Genomic DNA, 14,186 nt, shown 5'->3' on the forward strand with positions numbered 1-14,186 from the left:
GACCTGGTGTCCCAATCAATCTTGGCATAATGAGCTTTCACCCTGTCCATACCCAAGATGATGTTAATATCTATAGAATTGAGGGCTATAAGTGATGCAAGGACTACAAGTCTGTCAACAAGGATTTCATTACCATGGATTACACTAGAAGTTTGCCATTTGGATCCAGGAGTTTGAATGACTAGTGGAGAGGGCATATGACAAAATGAAATGTTGTGCAAGCTAGTATAGCTTTTAGAAATGAAGGAGTGAGATGCTCCAGTATCAAACAGAACTGATGCTGGATGGCAGTTGACAAGGAGTGTACCAAGAACGACATCTGGGTCATCATGACCGCCTTTAGCTGAGACGTGATGCACATGTCCACGCTCAGTGGAAGCTGACTTGACACTGATCATCTTGTGTGATGGCTTACCACCAAGAACAGACTCAATGGGCTGGGGTGGAGCATAGTTGGCTTGAGAGCAGTCACGTGCATAGTGTCCTGGCTCTCCACATGTGAAGCAAGTCCCTGACGTAGGACGTGGACCCACATTGACAAGCGGTCTACCAATTGGCCTGGGTGGAGCATACAACTTAACTGGGGGAAGTACCACATAAGATGGCCTCGGCGAATAACCAGGTGGAAGAGCGGAGTTCGGAACCCAAATCCGGCGCTTCTGAGAACTAGAACTAGAGGAAGAACCCAAATCACGGGTGTGCTTACGAGACTCATCGTAAGTGAGCTGAGTTGTCTCTGCATTAATGGCCTTGTTCACAAGGGCCTGGAATGTATCACAGTGATGCATGTGGAGATCACGATGCAACTTGGGGTTGAGACCCTTCCGGAACCTAGCCTGCTTCTTGGCGTCTGTTGACACTTCTTCTATAGCATAGCGGGCGAGGTTCGCAAACTCTCTACTGTAAGCATCAACAACCATCTTATCCTAGGTGAAACTATAGAACTCTTCTCTCTTGCGGTCAATGAGAGCCTGAGGAATGTGATGCTCGCGAAAAGCCTCAGTGAAATCTCTCCAGGTGAGTATCTGGCCAGCTGGAAGCATAGCCTCATAGTTCTGCCACCAAAGACTAGCAGGACCTTCCAGGTGATAAGCAGCATAGGTGACCTTGTCACCTTCACCTACGCTCATAGAACACAGCTTGATAGTGATACTACGGAGATAGTCATCGGCATCGAGTGGCTAAATGGAATGATGGAAGGTAGGTGGTTTTAGGCCAATGAAGTCATGAATGGATGCAGACTCTTTGTACTGATGGGCGGTGTTCTCCTCAATACGTGCTAACAAGCGGTTAGACTCTCGCTTGTTCATCTCAACCTCTAACATGAACTTTGCCAACGAAGACTGGTCGGGAGGATCCTCATCCCTACCATCTCTGTGGTTCCGACTACGAGCAACAAAACTTCGGTTAGCTGACGACATCCTGAAGAACCAGCCAAGGAAACAAGGATGGATTCAGCATTATCATAAGGATGTAGGATATAGTACAAGGAAAATACTATCTATTGAACTCCTAGGACAATTCCGGCAGCATAACGGCAGTAAAATGCTCAAAATGAGACATCCTGCAAACGATGAGGTAGTACCATACTCATCATCATCACTCAAGGTTCTGTGATAGTACTAAACAAACTACACCGGAATACTCGAAAACTGGAATATGACTCTGATCAACCAATCCTAAGAGACTATGGAGTAGTAACTCGTGATCCTGATAGACGGAAGATAAATTCTAGTTCCTTAACCCCATAGGAAAGATAGGATGACTCAAATCAGAAGGCATGAGGTATAAGGAGTAAAAAGAGCCTTACGTTCCCTTCCACAATCAATTCCCTTATATAACTAAAGAATTTCTAGACTCAACTTCGACCAGTTGGCTTGGTAATCCTAAAGCCAGTCAGGCTCTGATACCAAAGCTGTTGGGACCCCGATTCTAAGTCACACCGATCTAGCATGTAACATGTCATATCACTTTGCGGCCTTACGCACGGTGTTCCCATGGGTGTCGCCTTACCATGGCCTGGGACCGTTTGCGCTTTTGGCTCACGTATATGATAGTGTCTCTAGCATCCATATGACGGAGAACCTGGGCCGACATGACTAGTCGTGAACCCAAAGTGGCACTAACTTACGGGGTCAGGCATACATGAAACAACATCGAGCATGTCGGTCATCAGCGTGTGAATCTGGGCTATAGCAACTGGGCTAACAGGACTCCGGGAATCCGGGCTGTAGCAGGCTAGCAGGACTCCGGAAATCACCGCGTGACATTTCCTCGAAGGGACAGACACAGGAACGATGTGAATCACTTGCCGGCCAGTCTAAGTGTTCCGGAGCAGTAGTGCTGGGCTAGCAGGACTCTGGTAAACCGAGCTGTAGCGGACTACAATGGCTCGGTGGACGCACTAGACTACATTTCCCCATAAGAGAGGCTACCAAGGATAGACAACTAGGTTGTCGGATCCCACACATAGCAATACACATCACACATACGCATAACATGCAAGTATGTGTTGTACAACACGGCATCACAACATAACGCAAACTCATATAGATAAAGGCCCAGAAGAGCCACATAGCATTAAATACAAACATGGGTCACATGACCCATCATTCAGAGCATACAAGCAACGGTAGCATTACATGTCTCAGTACAGACATCTAAAAATGAAAAAGGCTAAGAAGCCTGACTATCTACAAGTCCCTCCCAAGGGTACAAGATCATAGCTGGGGTAACAAGCTACTCGTCGAAGTCCAACCGGAACTACTAGTGAGACGGATGTCTCATCTGCAAAACATAAGTAAAGTAAACGTGAATACAAAGGTACTCAGCAAGACATACATCAGATCCTATCATACATGCATTAGTATCAAGGAGGCAATGTGGGGTTCAGTTGCAGCAAGCCAGCTTTGACTCAGTGGCTATCCTATTCTACGACTATGAGTAAGTCCTTTGAGGTACAAAAACGCACACGAGTCCACTAATCACCACATCAATACTCTATATGGATTCATTAACGTCTCCTTACGAGAAGGCCATCCATAGCACTCACATTTGTCTTGAGCATTTTAGAGTATCCATTTCAAGTTGTCTATGTACCATGTAAGCATCCAAGAAATCCATAAATGCGGACTCGGCTATTCGAATAGATCATGAAAACCCTGTAGGGGTGTACTTCTTCACACACGCTCTCACCACTTATCGCCGTTTACACGACGTGTACTCGGCAACCTTCAAGCAGAAGCCCAACGAGGGTGTCGGCCACGACCTGACTAACCACACAAGTCTCTCATCCAGGTTTATCGCCTATTCGGGTTCCATCCGCAAGGAGATCCGGTCGGGGTGTCGCTCACGACCGCAAACGATGTGAGCAGGGTTCCCAAGCCCACCATCCGGGTGCCACTTGGTAGACCGTGCCACTGTGCATAGTCTGTCCCAAGCCCACTTGGTCGGGTGCCACTTGGTAGACTACTAACACTACCTACAAACACCAGAAACTATTTGCAGCTTCTGGACAGAGACCAAGTCTGTTAATAAGTCGAGAGAGCTTGGAGCGTCCGGTGCACAATGTGTGGTAGTAGCTAGTCATTGGACAACTTACACAGAACTCAGTTCTTAGGGACGGTCCCAATGAGACAACCCACCATGTACTCCTACATGGCCTCTCACCGCTACCTTTACCAAATCGCGTTCACACACTTAACTCCCAACATCAGAACATAGCGCTGCACTCCAATTCATTCCCAATGAGTCAGACCTGACATACTCTAAGCAATAGCAGGCAATGCATGGTAGGAACACAACATGGCTCAATCAACTCCTACATATGCTAGTGGGTTTCAACAATTTACTATGGCAACGACAGGTCATGGAGAGAAATGCGTTCAACTACCGCAACATAAAGTAGCAGTTGAATCATTGTTGTCCTAATACAATAAAACAGAGCAGGAGCGAGAGGGTAGGATCGTATCAGAATGAACAAGGGGGTTTGCTTGCTTGGTAGATCAACAGGGGGCACTGCTCCTCAGACAGGTACTCTGGAGCAATCTCCGGAGTAGGACCTCGAGAGGGAACGGTGTCGACAATCAATACACAATCATATGCAACAATATGATGCATGAACATGGCATGTAGATGTGATGTTGTTTGAGCTAATGCAGATAGCATTCACTTGCATGAAGTCCATTTGAACCAAAGGTTCAAATGTATCTCCAAGATAAACTCTTATAAATGCCATTCATGTGTTTTCACCTATACAGCAGGTATAAGTTGGTTTGTCATGCATGAAAATGGTACAGATGGATAGATTGCATTTTTCTGATAATTTTTCATATATACATTATTTCAACCTGAGCTACGGTTGAATTTCTATGAATTTTTGAAGCTTATATCATTTTCTGGATTTTCCTAATTTATTTTAATTCCAGAAATGAATAACTGCGTCAGCATGACAGTGGCATGACGTCAGCGAGTCAACCGCGGCTGACCAGGTCAGTGACTTAGTTAGTTAACAGGGTTTTTACTAATCTAACTACAATTAGTGGCGCTGGGGCCCACTGTCAGTGTCTCAAGGTCAACTTAGTGGTGATTAGCTTAAGCTAATCACTTGGCAGGTCGGGCCCACATGTCGGGCCGGCGAGGTTAACACCGGCGACCTCTGGACGCGGCGGTGTCCGCTTTACAAGAAACGGGGGCGGCGACTAAGGGCAGTGGGGCATAGCCCGAACTCTCGCGCATCCAGAGGAGCAGGTAGGAGGAGCTGGGGTGGCTGGAGCTCGCCGGAGCGAAGCTCATGGCGGCGGCCGGCACGCGGGTTCAGGCGGGGTCGAGCTACGAGGCTCGGCAGGGGTTGTGGAGTGCCTCTACGGCCTCCTGGCATCACCAGGAGCACGGTGATGCGCTTGGTTTGGGTGGAAGCGGGCCAAAGCGACGATGGTGACTTGCACGGTGGCGAGGTGCTCGTGGGTGCGGTGGCTAATCTAGCTAGACGGGGCAAATGAGCACGGGGAGGAGGGGGAAACGATGTAGAGCTCACGGCGGATCCTGCGGAGGCGTCAGCGAGCTCGGGGAAGCACTGGTGCGGCCGGAGCGTCGTCGGTGATCTCGGGCAGCCGGTGACGAAGACGATGGCGATGGCGGCGCTCCAGGGCCTCCCGAGGCGCGTGGCTTGGCTTAGAGGACGAGGAAGACGGCACGGAGCTCTTGGGCACGTCAGAGGGGCGAAGCCATGGCGGTGGGCGCGGTAATGGCAAACGGCGGCGACGGCAGCGCTCGTGGTTCGCGGGAGAGAGCGAGGGAGAGGAGGGAAGGCCACGAGAGAGAGAGAGAGAGAGAGAGAGAGAGGGGGAGGGAGAGAGTGAGAGAGAGAGAGAGGGAGAGAGGTGCGGGGCGGCACGTGGCGTCGTGCGGGGCATCCAAAGCGATGAGGGGGGGAGGGACAAGCAGGCAGGAGGTGGCCGGGTGCGTTGCCGCGTGCGGCGAGCGCGTGCCCCTGTCCTCCAGGCGCGAGGAAGGGGACGACTGGCGCGGCCAGCTGGGCCGCACAGTGCCAGGCCTCAGGTGAGCCCAGGTAAGGTTTTTCCTTTTTTGTTTTTATTTTCTATTTCTGTAATTTGTTTTTTGATTTAGTAAAATACTAAATCAATTTATTTTCTTCTGAAATTTATTGTAGGAGCTAGTTGAAATATCCGAGAGCCCCTCACATAAAAATCAGAATTATTGGACATATATAAAAAATTATTTCATATATATATGTATATCCAATGCAAATAATTTTGCATTGATTCCAAATGGCCAAAATAAATATTTATGAGCTCAATAAAATATTGGTTTGAATTTTACCTCTGACCAATATTTTCAGAGAGCATCATGAACTTTTTCTTAGACCTTTTTGGAAAAAAATTTATCTGGTTATTTCGATAAATGATTTCTGAGGCTTTCACAAATCCCCATTTCAATTTTAAATGAAATTTAAGCATGATGCACACACATGGCTACCTCTTATAGGTCATACCAGAACTAGGGATGTGACACCCGTCAACTTAGTAGGCCCACAAGTCAGCCTGCCACTATACTGGGTCCTAGCTAACAGGGGGAGTATTCATTTTTTTGTGCGTAATCAGGAGGCACTTCCTTGCGTGCGAAGATATAGCTGGTGGGTCCGAGCTGTCAGCGGCTCTAACGTTTTTTCGTGAAGTACAGAGGCCCTTTCGGTGGGTCCCTGATGTCAGGTGTAGGAATCATTATTTTGCGCGTAATAAGGAGGCATTTCCTTGCATGCGGCCATGGACCCAGCTGTCGGCCTCTCCACGTACACTCCACTTCAGATGCATGTCAGTCGTTGACCACGTTGACCAGGCCGCGTCGATAGCACCAGGGCGATGGACGACGGCGAGGCCTAGGAAGGGAACGACACGGAGGAAGGGAAGACTCGGCAGTTGTTTCCGACGCGGAGGGGAGTACGACTATACGAGGGTTTACTAGTTCGTCTGCCGTCACTGGAGAATAATAGCAGGTGTGGGTGAGTAGAGGGATGGCTAGGCCAGCGATGGGAGTATGGTGGGGCGGTGAGGCCTGCGCGGCAGCAGAGCCGGCCGCGGGGAGGAGGGAGCAGGCTGTCCTGACATCGCTTGTTTCAGCCGCTGGAGCAGGAAGAGCAGAGATTGAAGAAGCACGACGGCCGTTGGATGGCCATTTGACAGTCACTGCTTGTGCGCTAACCTTTTTTTTAGGAAAGCCTCGAATCTATGGAAAACAACATACATCCCATCTGCCATTATTTCTAATAATTTATAGCCCATTTGCAAATTATTAAGGTTTTTTTGGAGCCCATATTCTTTTAATTAACATTACAGCCCATATTGTGGCCACGGTTAAAAAATTATACGAAATTTTGCATATTTCGGTGCGGTCCGAACTGTTTTTAATCCCGAAATTTCGACTCACATTCAAATTGATTTTAAAAATAAATGTATATCAATATAAAATCCAACAAATTCTCCACGCATAAAAATTAATGTAATTTAAGATCTCGAAATAAAAAAAAGATATTGGAAACTAATTGCCGGTTTGATGTGGTTTAAAAATGTACAACCCATTTCTCATTACTGATGGGCCATTTTCTCGGCCAGCCGAATGAAAGCTCTACTCGTCTTGAAAGATTTGCAGCCCAACAGGCCTGACAAAGTGACTTACTTGGCAAATCACAAAAAAATTGGGCTGTGGCCGTGGACCCAGCTGTCAGCCTCTCCACGTACAGTACTCTTTCGATGGAATGTCATTGACCACGTTGACCACGCCGCCCCAAGAGCACCAAGGCGGTGGACGAGGCGAGGCCTAGGAAGGGGACGATGCGGAGCTGGGGAAGACATGGAAGTGGATGCCCACGCAAAGAGGAGTACGAGGGTTCACTAGTTCGGCTGCGGTGTGAGTCTGCTGTCGCCGCAGGGCCTGGCTAGCGGCGGGAGTAGTAGGGGGCGATGAGGCCTCAACGGCAGCACAGTCGGCCACTGGAGGCAGGAGCAGGCGGTCTCCCCGGCGCTAGTTTGGGCGGCTGGTGCAAGAAGAGCAGCGATTGAAGAAGCAGCAGGACCGTTCGATTCAAATCCAACGGTTACTACTGCTAGAATCGTTTATTGACTAAGTTGACAAGCCCTGCGTACGCGTCAACTTAGTAGGCCCACAGGTCCGCCTCCCAACCGGTGCGCCCCAGATGTCAGTGGGAGAAATCATTTTTTCGCGTAATAAGGAGGCAGTTGATTGCGTGCGGCCAGGCCAGCGGAGGGAGTAGGGTGGGCCGGGGAAGCCTGCGCGGCATCACAGCGGGCCATAATAGGAGGGAGCAGGCAGTCCCACCAGCACTAGTTTAGGCGGCTGGATCACGAAGATCAGAGATTGAAGAAGCACGTTGGCCGTTGGATGGACATCCAACAGTCACTGCTGCTAGAATCATGTCTTCACTGACAAAGCCTTGCGTAAACAAGTCAGCCTCGAAGTCTGTGGCGTGTATAGCCCATTTGCTATTATTTTTATAATTTTTAATCATTTTCTAATTCATATGGAATTTATTGTAGCCCGTTTCCATTTTTAGAATTGCTGGCCATTTTCTAGTCAGTACCAGGGTCAAAAAATTAACTAAATATGTGGGAAATTTTGAAAATTCGCAAATTTTTGCTGGGGAGCGATATATTCTTAATCTAAAAATTAATAGCCATACTAAAACAAATTTAAAATTAAATTAGTACTATGTCATGTTAAATCCAATGAAATACGTATAAGATATCAGTGACGAACAAAAACAAAAAAGAAACTTATATCCCATTTGCTATAAATTTTTTGGAATTAAAAAACCCCTTTTGATATTACTTTTAACAGACATTGACCATACTCTTAAGCCAGGCCAGAATGCATCCCTCCTCGTCTTGAAAGATTTGCAGCCCAGTAATTCGGAGAAAACAAATAGGCCTAGCTTGGGTATTCTTCAAAAAGAAATACTGGGCTACCTATTTTCCCAGAGAATCGGTGCATGAGCATTTAGCTTTATTTATTTACTTATTTATGTTTAGGGGACCATGAGCATGTACCTGGGCCGGATTCATGTGAGAGCCTCCCTTCTAGTTAATTATGGGCTTCTCTATTGGGCCTTCATCAGTGGATGCATGTTATCAACAAGTGGAAAATGTGTTCCATACGAAAAATAGTTTGCGCTACGTACGGTATGGGGCACTAAAGGATCGAACCATGCAACGAATTCCAAAACATAGTGTTCATCGTTATAACAACACATTTATTCAACCAACAGACAAAATATACTACTGATTGTACATTGAAAACAGCAGCAACAGCAACAAGGGCTAGGGGTGCAACAGAAGCAGTAAGCAGGCGAGAAGAGTGAAGACGTAGCTCTCTCTTCCAAACCAAACATCAGCCATCATTACAAAAGGGCTACCAAAAAAGAACAAGTGTAAGCATCAAACTAAATAAAGATCCTACTACACCAAGTGTACGCATCTAACTAACTGGCTCAGTTAGATGTTACTGTTTATTAAGCTATGCAGATTGGTTGACGGCTTGAACCAAATGTGTGCCTGACGGGGGAAACTCCAGCCAGCAGGTCGAAGTATGATACTTGCGACCCTCTCTCCTACTTTGGGCTGCAGAGCGTGGTAGCACATATCAGGGTATGGTGCATACAGAGACGCATGGTACGCTGTGTACACACAATTTTGCCTGATGAACGAAATCGCGCTGCCATCATGATCCTTGCCGTCGGTTATCTGCTGATTAATCGAATAATTTAGTCCGACAAACAAAGAGCGTGTACCAAGGCTAGTTACCAGCTTCTAGTCAAAAATTCCTAAGGCCCGGAGAAGCTGGGATCCTGCTCAAAGACCTTGCAGTGGATGTGATTTTATTCCGCGAAAAAACACGTCTGGTACGTGCGAATGATCATCAATCTTTCACCGTCGTTTGATCGAGCCAGGAACCACCTGCAACTGCCATGCCGCTTTTCTTTGAAAGGTTCTGGGATTAGGAAGGGTAGGGACACCAGGCAGCCTACAACATCATATCAAGTTGGAGTCAAATAAAAAAGGGAGCAACCCTAGTAAAGCAAGTGCTCAGGCCCCTGCGTCCATATATAGTGGAGTGATTATATTTTTTCTCTCCACAACAAGGTTTCAATTTATGTACGTGGCATTAAAGAAAAGAAAATCTCTATTTAAGGTGACTATTGTACGACTCCTACTTACTACTAGTAGTACTATAGTATTATTCACTTGTGCTCCCCGCCCCTCCATTCATTGAACAACACCACGGGTGAATAAACATACATTAAGTACTGTATTTATATAGAACGAACAAGCTCGAACTATTTTCACGTAGTTAAAAGTTGAGGGCGGGGCTTTTCCCGGGTAGTACGCGCGGCAGTTTTCGGGTAGGCGGTTTGACAGAGAGGCGAGGAGGGTGAGCGAGTGGGGCTATGTGATTTGATGGCGCGTTACTACTGGAAAGACTTGTGATATGACCACTCACTATACTCATGAATTACTGGCGCTCCGACCAGGGTGATGCCCCCCTTCCGTTCTGCGCTCTAATCTGGTGCATGACACATTGACCCGGATGCTGGCTCTCCCACATGTCGGAGTAGTAAGAAGGAGCAAAGAATGATGTGGTATATACTAGTACTATACTACTCCCTCCTTTCCTAAATATAAGTCTTTGGAGAGATTTCACTATGGACCACATACAGAGAAAAATGAGTGAATCTACACATAAAATGCATCTATATACATTCGTATGTGGTCCATAGTGAAATATCTACGAAGACTTATATTTAGGAATGGAGGGAGTACTACTCAGGTCGGAGGAGTGCGAACCACGGCAGCCCAGTGAACCAGCAGTGCGAACCACGGTAGCCCAGTGAACCAGCAGTAGAAAACAATGTGGTGCTATGGTTATAAAAAACAATGTGCTACTGTCCTCTTTGTTTGGATCCATGAGTTAGAGCTAGTTTGGGTTGAAATAGCCTCAAATTATCGAAACAAGAGGGGTTAGTTTGAGCTAGTTTGCTCTAACCCAGCTAAAAAAACTAGCCCGGTGGAGAGGTTCTAATTGGGTTAGTTATCCTTGGGCCCACTAAAAGAGAACTAAAAAGCCTGTCCTCGTTTGCGAGCAACCGCGCGCATGGGTGAGGGAGAAGGCGTGTAGTAAAATCAAGCTTTTCCTTGTTGTATGAGTTGATGCAACACATCATAGCACTGGGCCCACATTCTTGCCTCTAAACTTGGCTGAAAGACCCGCAGTGTACAATATATTTGCTGCAACCTCTAACATTTACCCACCACAAATTAAAATATATGTGGACGTATGCATCGTTCTGATGCAGAGGCCGGGGAGTCCCCCCTTTTCTAAAAAAAGAATTTAAAATATATATTCCTGTCTTGACCAGATGAGCGTGCAAACTACAATCACCAGGGTGTCAGGTAGGGCCAGAAGACTATTTTAATTTTTTTAAAACATCGAGACGGCCACATAGCATGGAGCTGACCCCAAGATTTTAAGCTTACAGGCACGATACACGCTATCCTAGACTACTCTACACATGAAACTGCGACACGAGTGTCTGGGCTGCGCTTGGCTCTTCGCCTCTTGGGAAGTCGAACAATGATGGAGTACTACTGCACTGAAGGAGTACTACAGTACGCTTCTGCCATTTGACACCGATTGAACTGCTGCATGTCCACCGCGTGCGGGAGGGAGAGCGTGTAGCGAAAGCTTCTCCTAGTCTTGCCAGCCACCACGCTCATGGGCGAGGGAGGGACACTCCTGCCTTTGCGTGTATGACGGGTGGGCCCGACAGGTGTGTGGCCAACCTGTCATACAGCCAAAGGCAGGTGCAGTTAAGTCCGCGAGGGAGAGGATAATCAAACTTCTCATTGATGTATGAATTGACGCGACATATCAAAGCACTGCACTCGATATATTTCAATAATTTGCGTTTGCCGATGCATTAATTACAACGCATGCATGCATGCCGTGACTCTCCTTTTGATACTTACATGTGTTGATTTAATGCACCTTGAAGTAGTATAAAATATGTGACGGTAAAGCTTTGTAATACCCCGGCCCAAGTAGAGAGATGGTTGTGCATGAGGAGGGCGAGATCATGTAGACTGAACAGAACCCGACGATGGAGCTCTCTAAGGTCTCGACGGACCTCACCGTGCTCCACTGCCCCTTGTGCCTCCGCCCCTTGACGCCTCCAGTGTACGAGGTTCGAATACATCTCGTCCGTTCGGTTGATTGAGCAAGGTGCAGGTTTCTTGATTGATGTGTTGTTCAATTGTTTCTGCAGTGCAACGGAGGGCACCTAGCCTGTGCGGACTGCTGCATCGAGCACCCCGAGAACCAGCAGCAGTGCCAGAAGTGCGAGCACGGCGGTGGCTTTGATGTGCGGAACACGGCGGTGGACTCCTTCCTTTCGTCGGTGAGGGTGGAGTGCCCACACAAAGGCTGTGGGCTCTACGTCACTTACCAGAACCTCGCCGATCACCAGAGCGTCTGTCCGCTCGCGCCCTACAAATGCCCCGTGCCCGTCTACGGCTACGAAGGCCCGCCTCTGGCGCTCTACCACCACATCAACACTTCACATCCCATGCCCGTGCACAGGATCCAGTACGGCAAGGTGCTCCAGCTGCAAGTGCCACTGTCGGAGCCACAACTCTTGCTGTTCGCAGAGGAGGACCGCCACACGTTTTTCTTGGTCAGTGGCATTCTTGACATCAGCGCGCCTATCACTGTGTCGGTCGTCTGCATCAGAGCAGGGGCATCCCCACTGTCACACTACGTGGCCAAGCTGTGGGCGAACGGCCTGCCGGGGGAGCCCAAAGGCACGACCGACGCCGTCAAGGTGGAAATGGAGGTGATAAGCAGCAAGGAGCGCCAAAGGCTGGTGGAGGAATCCGTGGATGTTCTCAAGCAGCGTCTTGAGGACACGAAAGAGCTCATCGCTGCTCGCCGCGGAGACTAGTTCCCGCGGCCTGCAGCAATGCATCAATAAAGTAGAGATCAGCGAGCCAGATCCTTGTCTTCCTTCTTCTTTTGCCCTTGTGTATTTCGGGCGTAGCCGCATGTGGCTTTTTTAATTATCTTTCTAATTATGTAAGGCAATTAATCGTCCTTATCTTTCTGTGGAAGATCAATGTTGCGAGGCTGGAATGAAGAAAACTCTTGCTGTGGTGACCCTGGTGTTGTTGTTCTTCTAGTTGCTGCTGGGCTTCCTTCAGTTTCCTGGTTTCTTTTGATGTAATAATCGGTTTAGGATGTGGATTGTGTCGTCGGTTGTGAAATGTTGGGTTCTAGCGCGAATGTTTGGCCTTTGTTGGCCTCTTGGGATGTTGCGATTTCAATCTGGTAGCTTTTAGTCCTTCGTGTTAGGCTGGAGTTGTGCTGAACTTCTTGTGAATTGTGGTGGTTTTTAGTAATGAAAATGGGAAGGGGCAATCCCTTCTTTGAACAAAAATAATAAACGTCCTTATATATTCACCAGTCTTACTAATAAGTCGTAGTAGATGCTATATAGGTCCGTCGGATCTTACATCAAGATCCGTGCTTTCAGATTTTCCTTTTTCTCTCTTAAATCTCCGTCGAGTGAGACATAGCCACGCCATTAAACAGAGGCTCGGGCGCCATTAATGGAGACCTTGGGAGAGAGGTGGATGGCGGATGGAGGTCAAAGGGCTCTCCTCCCGATAAGCACGCGCACGGGTCTGAATGCACGCCTCTCGTACTCAAATAGCTACCCTGCACGGCGCCTCCTAGCTAATAAAAAACGGGGACGCGTGGCGGCACGTAAATGGTACTAGTAAGTAGAATGCCCACGGTTTCAATAAATACTTGTGTTTCCGATTGTAACATGACAGCACTTGTTCCAAAATGACTTTGTTGATTGTTAATGTGTGCGCCTTCGCAAATCAGACTGCAAATTTACCACAGCATGTTGGTGCCATGTCATGGCACCAAGCCAAGTTTCATTATTTTCATGCGTGTTTTGGATTTATAGGAATTAAAAAACTAAGTTTCTCAATGTTTCCAACCCAGCGACGACGCCTAGAATTTTGAATTTCGTTCCCGTTTCTTGCATGGAACCTAGAAATTTACCCGAGGACACACATGTGATTTTCCAACCAACTTTGGTGCACTGGAACATGAGCTTGTATTTCAAATTTGAATTATGCACACAAAGGTGACACGTTCCCTCCCAGAACCACGAGCCTTCTTGAGAGAAGCTTTGATTTGCAAGAAGCCTATACCAAAATTTGTTCCTATTCGACCAATTTGTTTTACCACGGCATGGTACTACCATGACATGACACCATGCCAAGTTTCATGATTTTAAAACCAAGTTTCTCAATGTTCTCAACTGAGCCACGATGCCCAAATGTTTGAATTTTATTCTCATTTTTTGCATGGGATCTACTCCTTCCTTCCATCTATATAGGGCCTAATGTGTTTTCCAAGACAGCCTTTGACTATTGACAAGATTAATAGCACATGACATGTATACTATGAAAATTATATTATTGGAAGCTCCGTTGACATACAAATTTGAAGGTATGCTTTGTGTAAGTTGTATGTCATATATTATTGCTCTAACGCTTGGTCAAAGTTAGCCTCGAAAAATGCAT

This window comes from Triticum aestivum, chromosome 4A (genome assembly GCF_018294505.1).
Source record: "Triticum aestivum cultivar Chinese Spring chromosome 4A, IWGSC CS RefSeq v2.1, whole genome shotgun sequence".
Taxonomy (NCBI): Eukaryota; Viridiplantae; Streptophyta; class Magnoliopsida; order Poales; family Poaceae; genus Triticum; species Triticum aestivum.